The 15,938-nt window shown below is 35.3% G+C and overlaps 1 protein-coding gene across 1 annotated transcript in view; it reads left to right on the top strand.

The window, feature by feature from the left end:
* Positions 1–986: 986 nt before the first annotated feature.
* The window catches only part of LOC101893958 (uncharacterized), a 262,614-nt gene continuing 247,662 nt past the window's right edge, over positions 987–15,938 (top strand). The window contains exon 1 of the mRNA XM_020036679.2: positions 987–3,308. The gene's annotated coding sequence lies outside the window, so the exon portion shown is untranslated. The remainder of the gene's footprint in view (positions 3,309–15,938) is intronic.

Below are 15,938 nucleotides of genomic sequence, written 5' to 3'. Positions count from 1 at the left end.
CATTTGTTTGTAACAGGCAAAAGGAAACGAGATAGACCCCATGCTTCCTTTTGATGATCTGCATAAAATCACATTCTGAGTTGATTTATGCATGTCCGTCTGTCGGTATGTCCATGTATTTTTGTAAACAAAGTACAGGTCACATTTATTGCCCGATCCAGATGAAAATTTGCACAGATCATTTGCTTGGCCCAAGGACGAACCCTATTGAAATTGGAGATAATCGGCCAAAACTTAGATATAGCTCCCATATATATCTTCGTCCGATTTGCCTTTTATTGTGTACCAAACGTGTAATATCAGCCCGAATAGTATAAAATTTCGCATATAGATCCAAATTAGGCCTAAAAATAAGTATACCAAATTTGATCGAAATCGGTTCAGATATAGCTATAGCTCCCACATATATTGTTCATCCGATTTGTTAGTTTTGTCCTCCGCAGCCGTAATATGCACTCTGTAACACTCTGTATTTGGGGAAATATATCAAATACAGCTCAGAAATATCTTTGCCAAATTTTATCGAGATCGGTTCAGATTTGGATATAGCTTCCATATATAACTTCGTCCGATTTACTTTTTATTGTACACCAAACGTCTAATATTTGTCTAAATGGGATGGAATTTGGCACTTACGACCGAATTGAGTCTAGAAGCTAGTGTGTCAAATTTGGTGCTGAAGATCGGTTCAGATATAGCTATAGCTTCCATATATATTGTTCATCCGATTTGTTATATTTGTTACCCACAGCCGTAATATGCACTCCGTAACAACGATATTCAAGGAAATATATCAAATACAGTCGGTCCCGCCCGACTTTAAGACTTTCTTTATTGGTTTTATTTTAATAATTTTAAATTTCAATTAAATGTTTTTAATTTTCACTTTTACCACCCTTCCAAACCATTGTGCGTTATAGTAAAATTGTAGACTAGACCATGCCATGCCGGTTGGTCCCCACATGCTATGTAGTATCGTCGTGGTTGTCGTTTGCCATTCATATGTTTTTGTTTCGTTCAGAGACACCGATATCGACACCGACACACACCAGACCAGACCAACCATCCAAACCAAATCATCCAACCCATCGGCCGGCCGACACAGCCATCGTCAGTTTCATTAGTCTCAGTGTGTTCCATTCTTGTGCTTCTTTGATGGTAGGTTGGATGGTTGCTTGCTTTGTTGGTTGGACGATCCAAGCGAACAACAGACAGCAAGCGTTGTCCGCTGCGAATGAAGTTGCCGTTTCGTTTAGTTTATGTCGTGAGTTCAAACGGTTTGGATGTTTAGCAACGGGGGCGCGCTACGCCAATGCTAAGCTACTATTTTCGACTCCTTGTTTGCATATCGTGTTTGTTATCGTTACCGTCGTCGACGTCGTCTTCAACGTTGTACTAATTCGCATTGTTGTAATTATTTTGCTTAATACGGTTTTTAATTTTTTGTTCTCCAAAAATTTAATAAAAGAAAAAAAAATAAATTGAAGTAAAGCCTTTGCCCAAAACTCTTTTTGGAATAAATGTGTTGTGCGGGTCAATTCCCGTCTACGTTTCCCAAGTGCAAAATTAAAAGTGTAAAGTGAGTTTTGTTTTATCGGTGAAGTGTTGTGCTAAAAGCCAAGTAAATCCATCACTCCATATCCATCCATCCGTTCGTCTATCCAGTTCTAAAGTTATATTTCTGCACCCGGCCTGTTTTAAGTTCAAAATTTACGAATTGACAGCTGTCACCTGTGCCACACAAGAGTGCAAACGACTGAAGCTGATCAAAAGAGTGTGGCGGCATGCTGCGGTGGCATGGATCATAAATTGCTTTGCCTCCTCCTCTCCCCTCCCCTCTCTCCATCCTACAACGATTGCATCTATTGTTAGTTAGTTGTGCAGTAGTGCCTATTTGCTTGACTGCCAGCCAGCCAGCCAGCCATTTTGCCGGCTAGTTGTTTGTCTTTCATTTAGAACACAAGTCTAGAGTCTTTCTCCCCATCTCCCCAAAAAACAAAGTGAAGTTCTGTCTGTGCCACAGAGAGTGAGTGAAGAGAGAGTGTGTGTTGGTTTGCCTGGTACTTTAAGATTTGGACTATTACTCCATTTGTACAACAACGAGAAGAACAACAAACAACTACTGAATCGAGTTTTGTATTTTGTTCTGATTTATTGTTGTTGCTGTTAGTTTTGTTTTATGCCCATTTCGCGTTGTTCATACGCCGCCTTCTTTCATAGTTTGGAGCACTGAGCGCGGACATTCACACTTCTTTTTTCCACACGAAAAAAAAACAATAAATCGTGGGTATCTCGTGTGTTTGAGAAGTCGTGTATTAGGGGGGCCTGTGAGTGTGTGTGTAATAATGAATAGTTGGTGTTCTTTGGCATGTTTGTTTGTCCATTTGTTTATGCTGTAATAATGGCACACGGTTATAATGTACCAACAACAACACAGCAGCTCTCCCACTCTCTTTCTCTCCATAACTGACCACTCACTTGAATTCTCTATTGAAATAGGCAGCCCACTGTCAAATAACTGCACATTCATACTGCATTCTCCCTTCTTCTACTGCTCTTCTAATGAGAAAACGTCATTCCTTTATTTGATAGAGTCAAACTCGGTAAAAAAGAGATCGTGAAAAGCAAGACAATTGCGGAAGGAAAACAAATAATTGTTAGAAAATAAAAGAAATTGAATGCAAAAGCCGGATAATATGGAAATTAAAAAATAAAAACAAGAAACCAACAACAAATAAAAACAATAATATAACCAAAAAATCAAAATACAAAGAGCTTACCTTTGGCCGCAAAGCAAAAACCAAAAGTTGTTGTTAATAACAAATATCTAGCGAAAACAACAATAACAGCAAACAAATGAAATGAAAAGATAAAAAAGAAGAAACAAATCAAAACAAAGTGTTCTCTGAGTAGCCCATTCATTTGCTGTTCGTTCAATTAAACAACAAAATACTACAAATTAAAATTAATTGTTTTTTTTTTACGTTTGTAACTTCAACCGCAAAAGAGAGTAAAAAATAAAGAGGAAAATAAGAGGAAGTACCTATTCCCTAGCCAATCTCAGCTGATTTTTTTCTGTGTTTGTGCAAAATAAAAGAAAAAAAGTGAAAAAGTGTGTAAGGAAGCAAAAAAAGAAAGCAAGCAACAGAATCTGGTGCATCGAATTAAAAAAAGTGTTTCAAGAAAAATCGTTTGAAGTTAAACAAGAACCAGAGGGGGAGAAAAACTCCTTTGTCAGGTGGTCGGTCATCGTCAATTGGATTAAATAAATGTTGATTTTCTGATTAGAAAAATTAGAAATAATTGAGGTAAGTTGAAAATGAAGTATTAATTAAAATATTTTGTAATATTGAGTGAAATAGGATCTGTTGTTAATAGAAATTTAAAAATCTTTTGTAAGGCGTTTGATTTTAAGTTGAAAGTCCTTAAGAATCGAATTTGTCGTGGGCTCAAAAATAGTTGATACCCAAGTTAGGATGTTTGGAAAAAATAACAAGAGTGATTTTGAATAAGTACTGGCACTATACGGAAAGATAAATTTTATAATGTTTTAGCGGAAATGGTGGTTATATTTAGTAGACTGAAACTTTTGATGCTTATATAGTAAAAATTCGGATTTTTTTTTTTTTTTTGGATATTTATTCAAAGATAGGTACTTGTACCCTCAAACCGGGAAAGTATTTATCTCTTGAGATCCGAATATCTAGATATTTGACCAAAAAAATCCAGGTTTAAGACCTGGTTATACTAAACCGATGTGGACAATATGGGTATCATTGGAAGAAGTGGGCTGATATATTCCTCATTCACGCCAAATCTTGTGTTAGTAGAAATGTTAGGATGTGTGAAATTTGGAGAGAATCGGATGATTATTTCGCATTTTATGGATGTCATAATTATTCATAATTTTGAACCCCTTGTGTGGGAGGTATTAGAAGGAGTGCGCCTATGTTTCCATATTCCCACCAGATTTTGGGTTACTAAAAATATTGGGATGTGTGAAATATGAAGCGAATCGAATTATTATTTTACATTTTTTGAGCGTTTTGATAATTCAACTTATTTTGACCGATTGTGGGGAAGGTACCTGAAGGAGTGGTCCAATATATACCATATCCACACCAAATCTTTTATTAATAGAAAAAATAAGATGCTTGACATTTGAAGAGAATCGGATCCTTATTTCTAACTTTATTATCGTTCTTTTCTATTCAGAACTGTTATCCCTTTGTGGGGGAGGTACTAGAAGGAGTGGGCCTATGTATTCCACATTCCCACCAGATTTTGGGTTGGTAAAAATATTAGGTTGAGTAAAATTTGAAGGGAATCGAATTATTATTTAGAATTTTTTGAGCCTTCTTGTTATTCAATTTATTTTGACCGATTGTGGGGAAGGTACCAGAAGGAGTGGTCCAATATCTGCCATCTTCAAAACATATCTTGTGTTAGTCGAAATATTTGAATGTGTGAAGTTTAGAAAGAGTCGGATGCTTATTTTGCATTTTCTTACCTTTTTGAGTATTCAAATTTTTTTACCTCTGGTGGGGGAGGCACAAGAAGGAGTGGGTCGATATGCTCCATCTTCACACCAGATCTGGTGTTAGTAAAAATATTAGGATGTGTGAAATGTGAAAATAATCGGACTCTTATATCACATTTTATGAGAGTTATAATTATTCAAAATTTCGACCCCTTGTGGGGGATGTACCAGAAGGAGTGTGTCGATATCTACCATCTTCACACCAGATCTTAAGTTAATAAAAATAATCGGATATGTGAGATTTGAATAGAATCGGCTGCTTATTTCGTATTTTATTAGAATTTATGGTTATTACAATTTTTACCCGCTGTGGGGTAGGTCCTAGATGGAGCAGGCCGATATTGTCCATTTTTGCACCTGACCTAGCATTAAAAAATTATTAGGATTTACAAAGTTTGCACAAAATCGATGAAAATTTCTAGTGTGAGGTCAAATATTTTCTGTGAAAAATTTGATCGCTTGAGGAGGAGGAGTGGGCCAATATATGGCCCATCTTCGAACTCGTTCTAAGTTAGATAATAAAATTACGATATACCAAGTTTGGACGAAATCTGACACTCATTTCGAGAGTTATCTTGAGCACTAGCTACCCAGACCGGCATCGCTAGAACGACTTCAAACGTCCTGAAAGGGATTTGGTCCAAAGAGACCTAAGGTCTAAGTCTATTTTTTTCGATAGGGTACGTTTTGGCCGTATCAAAGGATATATAACCACGATAGCTACATAGCTGAGGGTATACAAATGTCCGTTTGAGAGCTAATATTGGTAATGAAAGCTGTTGGGGATACGTAGGCATAACTGAATCTCATATCTGCTTAAATCTTATTCTCTTTACTCTCTCTCTCCCTCTCTCTTTATTAACACTTTCTTAACTCGAGTAAATTTTATTTGGTTTGTGTCTTTGATAGACAAATTTCAATTTATCCTCACTGATATTTAATATAACTAGAATAAAATTATTTTTTCAGAATAAATTAAGAAAAAAATATCTAAACCAAAAATATTCAATAAATAATTCCCGGTGCATAAACCCATGTTTTTTGCACATAAAACTGATTCCCCCAAGGATATAGGTTACCTTCATAAATACCAGGATTAGTCACTCTTTTTGAAGTAATAAAAATAGCACATAATATAATTACTATCCTATTGCCAGCCATAAGACAGACCCCCATTTAAGAAAAAAAAAAAATAACACCGGATGCTATAATTCTTAGTTTTTATTTCGACGCAATTTTATTTTTATCAACTCTTTTTTTTTTTTTTTTGAAAAAAACCAAAGACACATTCGAAACATATTGACAGCTTAGACGCCGATGTGATTTGTATTTTTAAATACATATCTTTCGAATGTTCAATTTGCAATAACAACACCGACTTCCACAACCATCGCTTGAATATAAAGTTAGTTTTTATTTAAATTAACTTTTAATTGTTGTTAGAAGTTGCAAATTGTGTCACAATCAAAGCGTTATTGGATTGCTTTGGACTTTTAGCTTGGTATGTGGACCTCAATTGCAGTAGGAGTGAATCACCACCACCGCAGCGAAGCGAATATCAGGCAATGTTCTTGCTATTATTAGAATTTATGTGAAAATCATGCAAATTGATTGAAATCGATGGAGAAAATAGCAAAATGCGGAAAAAGGAAATTACTGGGAAGTTCTGTTCAATTAATTTAAGTATCTACGCAGATGACAAAAAGGGTATACAAGACAATAGAATTATATGTTTACAACAACACTAATGGGCACATGAATTTTATTTTGTGTCACGAAAGGTTTAGAGGGAGACCAATAACACTTTTAATTTATTTATGAGAAAAATAAGAAATTAAGGCAAATTCGGTGAAATAAGGCTTAAGCTGCGACAGCTTAGTTTCGGGAGCTTTAGCTCCTTGCTATATCAATTTCAACTTTGTTTTTAGGGAAAAAATACTCGTCTTCCGTTTTATATCCTCCATCATAGAATGGCTTGTTTTTCCGTTTGTCACCCCTCGAAGTATATATTTTAGACCCCCCAAAGTATATACAGGGTGAGATGAAAAAAGTGCAACCAACTTCAGACTGCTGTCATTTCTAAGCCACTCGTCCGACTACTGTTAAAATTATTCCATTGACAGCTCATTATATTGTTTACAAGCGTATAAAAGCATTTTGGTGAGAATTTTCCAGAAAAAAAGTTATTCGTGATGGAATTCAAGCGTGATAGTGTGACCTCTTTATATTTGGCTGGAAAACCACAAGTGACTTTCGTTAGAGCACTCCAGTATTTAAATGTGAATAAACCTTATATGTCTCGTACCATCGCTCGTTACCGGTACCGTAGCCCCACATCAAGGACGGAAGAAAAAAGCAACATCAGCAGAAATGGTTCGAAAATTAAAGAATCGACTTGATCGAAACCCGCATCGCAGTGGCCGAAAAATTGCTCGTGAGCTGAACGTATCACAATATTCCATTCGGCAAATATTGAAAAATAAGCTCGGGGTAAAGCCATTGAAATTCCAAAAAGTGCAAGAACTTACACCGCAACAGAAAGAAAATAGGCTCAAAAGAGATGAGAAAACATTCGTTGTCCAGCAGTTTGTAAACAAACAAAATGATCGTGTTTACTTGCCAAAGAGGTCAGCTGAAAATGTGCACTTTCGGTTGGCCACCAGAACTCAAGCGCCGGCCGGTGATGGTTTAGGCCGCCATAACAGCCGATGGTCGCTCTACGCTCGTATTAACCGACTGTGGCATCAGAATAAATGCCGAATATATTGGCGAAAATATTCTGGAGGGTGTATTAAAGCCTTGGGCGCAGACCTTGGACATTCCAACACGACTCAGCACGCGCCACTCAAGAATGATTACGAAATGAGGTTCCTCGCTTCATTTCCAGCGCTCAATGGCCACCAAAATCTCCGGATACCAATCTTTTGGCTTGTCGTGTCTGGAGTATTTTGGAAAGCAAGGTTGGCACTAAAAAATACCAAAGTGTCGATCACGTCAAGCATGGGAATGGGCCAAAATACAGCAGAGCAACATCGGGGCAGCGTGTGACGGTTTCATTGGCATTGAACAAATCTAAACTTATTCTAAAATTTCATGCTATTTCCGACATTTTTGATTTTATGGCGTTTGACTTTGTTTTTTTATCTCACCCTGTATATCGGCCTACCCCTTGTGGCCCCACAAACGATCACAATTTTTAATACATAATTCTCACCTAACTTACGAAACATGTTAGCGATTCCATTCAAACCTGGTATGTCTTAATATTAATCTCAACAAGAGATCTGATGTGAATCATATATCAGAGAGGAGTTGGATATTATTGGCCAACTCCTTCGGAACCCCTCCCATAAAAGGCTCAACAGGATGAATAATAAATACGGATACCAAAATATTTTCAAATAAACGAACAGTAGCTGAGTGCTCTTACACTCAGGCCACCACTACGATTCTGCAGCCCACCCAACAACCGAATCCACCGTAAAATGTTGGGGTCCTCAAGTCATTTTTCGATACAACAACTATTTGATTCTATCCAATAGTACATACCCCCTTTCCAGCTATAAGAACACCTGTTTACAAACTGCAAATGCCAGATTTCAACACTCCAATTTCCAATCATGTTTCACTTTGCCAAATTTCGGTGATTTATTAGAAATTAATTTGTCTTGACATTGGGATCAAAACCTTTGAATGCGGGCTTTAGTGGTCAGGTATAAATTTACCTGTATTAATTGGGTCAGTCAGTGAGCCAGCCGGGCATGCTCAAAGCCAACTGAACCTGAAACGTAGTTTCCACGCAAAATCCAAAGCAGCAGCGGCGTGGAAAACATTTGAATGCTCTGCAGCAACTTCCATGTGGCTTTAAGCGGCAAAACGTTAGTTTTGGTTTTTTGTTTAGCTTTTTTGAACCACTAATGCTATTTTGATGTAGATTTTACTCTCTCTGCCTACCTGGCTGTCTGTCAGTCTGCCTGCCCGTCCATCTGTTTTTTTTTTTTTGTCTTTTTCTTTTGAATGGAACGGGGCACACCTTGTTTTTTTTTTGGTGTAATGATTTAATTTGGTATTTATTTCAATGGAGTTTTAACAGTTCAGTGATGGAGCGCCGCGTGTTTAACTCTAAATTGTTGACTGGCTTTTATTTGAAATCATTTGTATTGTTGTTTTCTTTTTGTTGTTGTTGTTGTTGACTTTTGTTTGTTTGCCATTGATGTTGTTGGTTTTCTGGAAAATGACATGTCTGTTTGAAGGGCTTCGAAAATTTATTCCATGTCATTTGATATTGCCTCGTTTTGTTCGCGTTGTTGCAATAGATTTATTTAGCTTTTTTATTAACAAATTATGATGGAATGAGAATCTGAAGCAGTGGTCCGTCCGTCCGTCCGTCCCGAACGGTTACCCAATCAACATCATCGTGATCTAATTACTCTGCGGCCGTATAGAAAAGTATTTCGGGCGTAACCATGGTTTCGCAAAATCACAACTCAAACTCATCGGGTGTGCGGTACGGCTTAGCGGTTGACCGCTGCTCGCTTTCAAGCCGTCAAAATAGTTGCTAATTAATTGTTGTTAATAAATTCTTATGGTTTCGGATTTCCAAAGCTCATTGAATACGCTAACGAGTTGGTGATATAATACTCGGCATGTTCGTTGTTGTTTTCGTGGCAGGCGGAAACAACATTTAACGTTTAATTCTGCCCCGGTGGGAGTTAATAATGAGTCGTTAGATTAACACCCGCAATGGTTTGTTATTAATTTTTAATATATTTTTTGGGATAAATCATAACCGAGTGATATTTGAAATTATTAATTAATTCGCTATCCAAATCGTGGGAATTAATTTTTACAGTATTTCGAAAAATTATTTGATTGTAAATATGCTTTTTTGAGTTATATGTTTCTATGGAGAATAATTACAGATTATCTTTGGAATATGGAAAATGTATCTAGATAACCTAGGTAAAGTCTCCGCCATATCTGGTATAAAATATTTCTTTGGTTCATACAAAACATTGATAATTCTTCCGGACTATCTCTATACTGTGGATAATATTTCTATGTAATCTAGATAATGTGGATAACATTCTATGTTATCTAGACAACTTGGATAATATTTCTATGTTATATAGATGCTGTGGATAATGTTTCTATGTTATGTAGATAACGTCGATAATGTTTCTATGTTATCTAGATAACGTGGATAATGTTTCTATGTCATATGGATGATGTGGATAATATTTCTATGTAATCTAGATAATGTGGATAACATTCTATGTTATCTAGATAACGTGGATAATGTTTCTGTGTTATTTAGATGATGTGGATAATGTTTCTATGTTATGTAGATAAAGTGGATAATGTTTCTATGTTATGTAGATAACGTGGATAATGTTTCTATGTTATCTAGATAACGTGGATAATGTTTCTATGTCATATGGATGATGTGGATAATATTTCTATGTTACCTAGATAGCGTGGAAAATGTTTCTATGTCATACGGATGATGTGGATAACATTCTATGTTATCTAGATAGCGTGGATAATGTTTCTATGTCATGTAGATAACGTGGATAATCTTTCTATGTTATCTAGATAACGTGGATAATGTTTCTGTGTTATTTAGAGGATGTGGACAATGTCCCTATGTTTTCTAGACGATGTGGATAACATTCTATGTTATCTAGACAACGTGGATAATATTTCTATGTTATATAGATGCTGTGGATAATCTTTCTATGTTATTTAGATAAAGTGGATAATGTTTCTATGTTATGTAGATAACGTCGATAATGTTTCTATGTTATCTAGATAGCGTGGATAATGTTTCTATGTTATGTAGATAACGTGGATAATGTTTCTGTGTTATTTAGGTGATGTGGATAATGTTTCTATGTTATCTAGAAGATGTGGATAACATTCTATGTTATCTAGACAACGTGAAAAATGTTTTTATGTTATATAGATGCTGTGGATAATGTTTCTATGTTATCTAGATAACGTGGATAATGTTTCTATGTTATGTAGATAACGTGGATAATCTTTCTGTGTTATCTAGATAACGTGGATAATGTTTCTATGCTATGTAGATGACGTGGATAATGTTTCTGTGTTATTTAGATGATGTGGAAATATTTCTATGTTATTTAGATAATGTGGATAATGTGTCTATGTTATATAGATAACGTGGATAATGTTTCTATGTCATATGGATGATGTGGATAATATTTCTATGTTATCTAGATAACGTGGATAATATTTCCATCTTATCTAGATAACGCGGATAATGTTTCTATGTTTTCTAGATAATCTGAATAATGTTTCTATGATATCTAAGTATCCTGGATAAAGTATCCAAGTTGTCTAGACTAAGTGAGTAAGGTTTCTACACTATTTGGATAGCGCGGATAATGTTTCAATGATATCCATATAGAGAGTATAGCAGGGTGAGATGAAATAACAACCAACTTCAGACTGCAGTAATTTCTAAACCACTCGTTCGACAGCTATTAAAATTATTCCAGTGACAGCTCATTATATTGTTTACAAGCGTACCAAAGCATTTTGTTGAGAATTTTCCAGGAAAAAAAGTTATTCGTGATGGAATTCAAGCGCGATAGTGTGATTTTTTTATATTTGGCTGGAAAACCACAAGTGGCTATCGTTAGAGCACGCCAGCATTTAAATGTGAATAAATCTTTTGTGTCTCGTACTATCGCTCGTTACCGTGATACTGGTAGTGTAGCCCGACGTCAAGGAAGTGGACGGAAGAAAACGCAGCATCAGCAGAAATGGTTCGAAAAGTAAAGAAGCGACTTGATCGAAACCCGCGTTGCAGTTGCCGAAAAATGGCTCGTGAGCTGAACATATCGCAATTTTCCCTGCCATTGAAATTCCAAAAAGTGCAAGAACTTACACTGCAACAGAAAAAAGAGTTGCTTCGCTTTGCCGAAAGTGGTGAATTGCCGAATTTGGTTTTCTCCGATGAGAAAACATTCGTTGTCCAAACAAACAAAATGATACGCTCGTGTTTACTTGCCAAAGAGGTCAGCTGAAAATGTGCACCTTCTGTTGGCCATCAGAACTCAAGCGACGGCCATGGTGATGGAGTGGGCCGTCATAACAGCCGATGGTCGCTCTCCGCTCGTATTAATCGACCATGGCATCAGAATAAATGCCGAATATTATCGCCAAAAAATACTCTGGAGGTTGTATTAGAGTCTTGGGCACGCAAACGTTTTGGCCGCAGACCTTGGACATTCCAAAAGGACTCCAACACCATCGCACTTAGCACGCGCCAACCAAGAATTGTTACAAAATGAGGTTCCTCGCTTCATTTCGAGCGCACAATGGCCATCAAAATCTCCGGATACCAATCCGTTGGACTATAGTGTGTGGAGTATTTTGAAAAGCAAGGTTGGTATCAAAAAATACCAAAGTGTCGATCACCTCAAGCAAGCGCTTCGGCGGAAATGGCCCAAAAAACCGCAGAGCAACATTCGGGCAGCGTGTGACATTTTCATTGGCCGTTTTAAGGCCATAATTCATGCCAAAGGTGACCAATTCAAACAAATCTAAACTTATTCTAAAATTTGATGATATTTCCGGCATTTTTTGCTTATATTCAATAAATTTAGAAAATAAATGTAAAAATTTTGGCATTGGTCTTTGTTACAGTTTTGTATCTCACCTGGTATATATTTCCATGATATCTATAATCCCTGCCAATCCATTTCCAAGCACAGTGTCTTGATTTCCTACTTTGCAATGCGTTTTCTTCAGACCACACTAACAAGCCCATCACCAATCGTCGCTGATGATGATGACGATTGCGATGGCAATCAGTGGCCACAAATTGAATTGAAAATATTGTGTAATTGAGTGTTTCATTAATAAGGCATTGACGCCTGCTTTATCTTATCACATGGTAGCCAGGCCAGTGTGCTAGAGTAGGAGAGAGAGACAGAGACTCTAGAGACGACAGACGAAGAAATATCAACAAACCGTCATTTGCCAGACAGCAACAATAACGAAGAATAGCTTGCTAATGGGTAGCAAAACAGCTGACTTCGAACACTTGTGCCGAAAATTACGTTTGCATGCCGGTCTATCTCTCTATCACTCACTTAGTCCGTCAGTCTGCCGGTCGGTCAAACTGTCAGTCAATACATACCGGAATTACTCAACATTGTTATTAAATTTAATGGTCAACACATTCATAATAACGCGGTTGATGATTGGAAGTTGGTCGGCTGCTTGGGGGATGACAAAAACCGGCTGGCTACTGCCGTTTTGCGTATCATGATAGCCGCACCGACGAAGGCTCTGTTTGTAATGGATTTTTGGAGTTGAGTTATTTTCGGTGGTCAGCAAACGGAAGTCACAGGAAATGACGATAAACATAAATAAATAATGCGAAACGCCAGCTACTTATAGAGAGTGATGAGTAAGTAGCTCATCAAAATTTGTAGATAGTTAAAATTTCTGCGAATTCCCAAGGGAGGGGAAGACCTGAAGTGAAAAACTGAAATAATGAGGTGAATGGTGAAATTGAAAGTTTGTATTTTTTTGCTGATAGCATCAAAAGTGAATAAAGAATAAGGAAATGATATGGGTAATAAATAATTGTAATTTAAGTAAAGTTGATAATGTATCTATGCTATTTAAATAGTTGAGATAATGTATCTGAGGCACTGTGGCAGCAAGGAGAATGTATCTATGTTTTCTGGATCACACGGATAATGTATTGATACAATTTAAATAGAACAATTATGGTATATTTAGCATTATAGTGGAAGGAATTCTGTATCTAAATGTCACAGATATTGTATCTATGCCATCCAAATGGTACAAATAATGTATTTTTAGTATTAAATTATCACGGATAATGTATGTACGTCATTTTAATAGCAGGGATAATGTTTCTACATCACTTTTATAGTACAGATAATGTATCTATAGCATTCAAATATCACCTATAATGTATCTACGTCATTGTTATGGTACGGATAATGTATCTACGCCATTTTAATAATAGAGATAATGTATCTATAGCATTGGAATATCTCGGATGATGTATCTTTGTTATTTTAATAATGTATCTACATCATTCCAATAGTACAGACAATGTATCTACATCATTTTAATAGTATAGATAATGTATCTATAGCATTGATATACAACTGATAATGTATCTACGTCATTTAAATAGTACATATAATGTATCTACATCATTCTAATAGTGCAGATAATGTATCTACATCATTCTAATAGTGCAGATAATGTATCTACGTCATTTTAACAGTGCAGATAATGTATCTATAGCATTGAAATACCACTGATAATGTATCTACGTCATTTAAATAGTGCAGATAATGTATCTACATCATTCTACTAGTGCAGATAATGTATCTACATAATTTTAATTGTACAGATAATGTATCTACATCATTTAAATCGTAGAGATAATGTATCTATATCATTATTATAGTTCAAATAATGTATCTACATCATTTTAATAGTATAGATAATGTATCTATAGCATTGAAATACAACTTATAATGTATCTACATCATTATTATAGTTCAAATAATGTATCTACATCATTTTAATAGTTTAGATAATGTATCTGTAGCATTGAAATACCACTGATAATGTATCTACGTCATTTAAATAGTACAGATAATGTATCTACATCATTCTAATAGTGTAGATAATGTATCTACATCATTCTAATAGTGTAGATAATGTATCTACATCATTCCAATAGTGCATATAATGTATCTACATCATTATAATTGTACAGATAATGTATCTACATCATTATTATAGTACAGAAAATGTATCTACGTCATTTTAACAGTACAGATAATGTATCTATAGCATTGAAATACCACTGATAATGTATCTACGTCATTTAAATAGTACAGATAGCGTATCTACCTCATTCTATTTGTGCAGATAATGTATCTACATCATTATATTTGTACAGATAATGTATCTACATCATTATTATAGTAGAAATAATGTATCTACATCATTTTAATAGAATAGATAATGTATCGACATCATTCTAATAGTACAAATAATGTATCTACGTCATTTAAATAGTACAGATAATGTATCTACATCATTATAATTGTACAGATAATGTATCTACATTATTCTAATACAACAAATAATGTATCTACATCATTTTAGTAGTACATACAATGTATCTACGCCATTTAAATAGTACAGAAAATGTATCTACGTCATTTTAATAGTACAGATAATGTATCTATAGCATTGAAATGTCACCGATAATGTATATACGGCATTGAAATATCGAGGATTATGTATCTTTGTAATTTAGATAGCACGGCTAATGTATCTACCTAAGTTTAAGAGTGCAGATAATGTATCTACGTTATCTTAATCTAATATCTATAGCATTGAAATATCACGAGCTATGTATCAAATAATGTATCTACGTAGCTCAGATAATGTATCTATGTCATTTTAATACTACAGATAATGTATCTATAGGATTAAAATATCAGGTTAATGTATCTTTGTATTTGCAATAGCACGGATAATATATTTACGTTATTTAATAGTACAGATAATGTATCTACAACATTGAAGTATCACAGATAAAATATCTTTGTCTATTTAATAGCATGGACAATGTTAATACGTCATTGTAGTGGTACATTTAATGTATCTATAGCATTAAAATATCAGGATAATGTATCTTTATAGTTGCAATAGCACGGATAATGTATCTGCATTATTTTAATAGCTGAGATAATGTTTCTATAGCATTGAAATATCTGGATAATGTATTTATGTCATTTTAAAAGTACATTTTATGTGTCTATAGCACAAATACTGTATCTATAGCACAGATAATGTATCTATTATCGTTCAAATAGCTTTAAGGAAAATTCGAAAAACATACAACTTCCATGAAAAATACCATTCACCTACATACAGATGTAATTTTCCTTCAGCCTTATTTTCCCTCAAATATTATTTTTCTTCTCAACCACTCTTTCGCAACGAAACAAAAAAATCATAAATGGTTAATAAAAATTTGTATTATCGATATGTTGTGCCATTTATGGATTTCCCTTATCTGCTCTTGCAACACCCCATTGTAAAGAATGACCATTGCATACTTTATCGCAATGCAGCCTAACTTCGCAGAGAGCGCAAGAAAGAGACCGCATGAGAGTGGGCGACAAATGTGCATAAGTGTGTCACCAGATATCGCAGAAATCGTAACGTCTGCAACCGACTGCAATTGCTATAAATAAAATAATCATAATTGCGTCACATAGCGGGCCAGCGCTATTTGTTTTGGTTCTTTTCCTTTATTTGTTGTTGTTGTTGTTGTTACTATTATTTCTTATCG

The sequence above is a fragment of the Musca domestica genome, unplaced genomic scaffold (assembly GCF_030504385.1).
Source record: "Musca domestica strain aabys unplaced genomic scaffold, Musca_domestica.polishedcontigs.V.1.1 8, whole genome shotgun sequence".
NCBI classification, from domain to species: Eukaryota; Metazoa; Arthropoda; class Insecta; order Diptera; family Muscidae; genus Musca; species Musca domestica.
The sequence above is the reverse complement of the archived record's forward strand: the minus strand, read 5'-3'. Positions and strand labels throughout refer to the sequence as shown.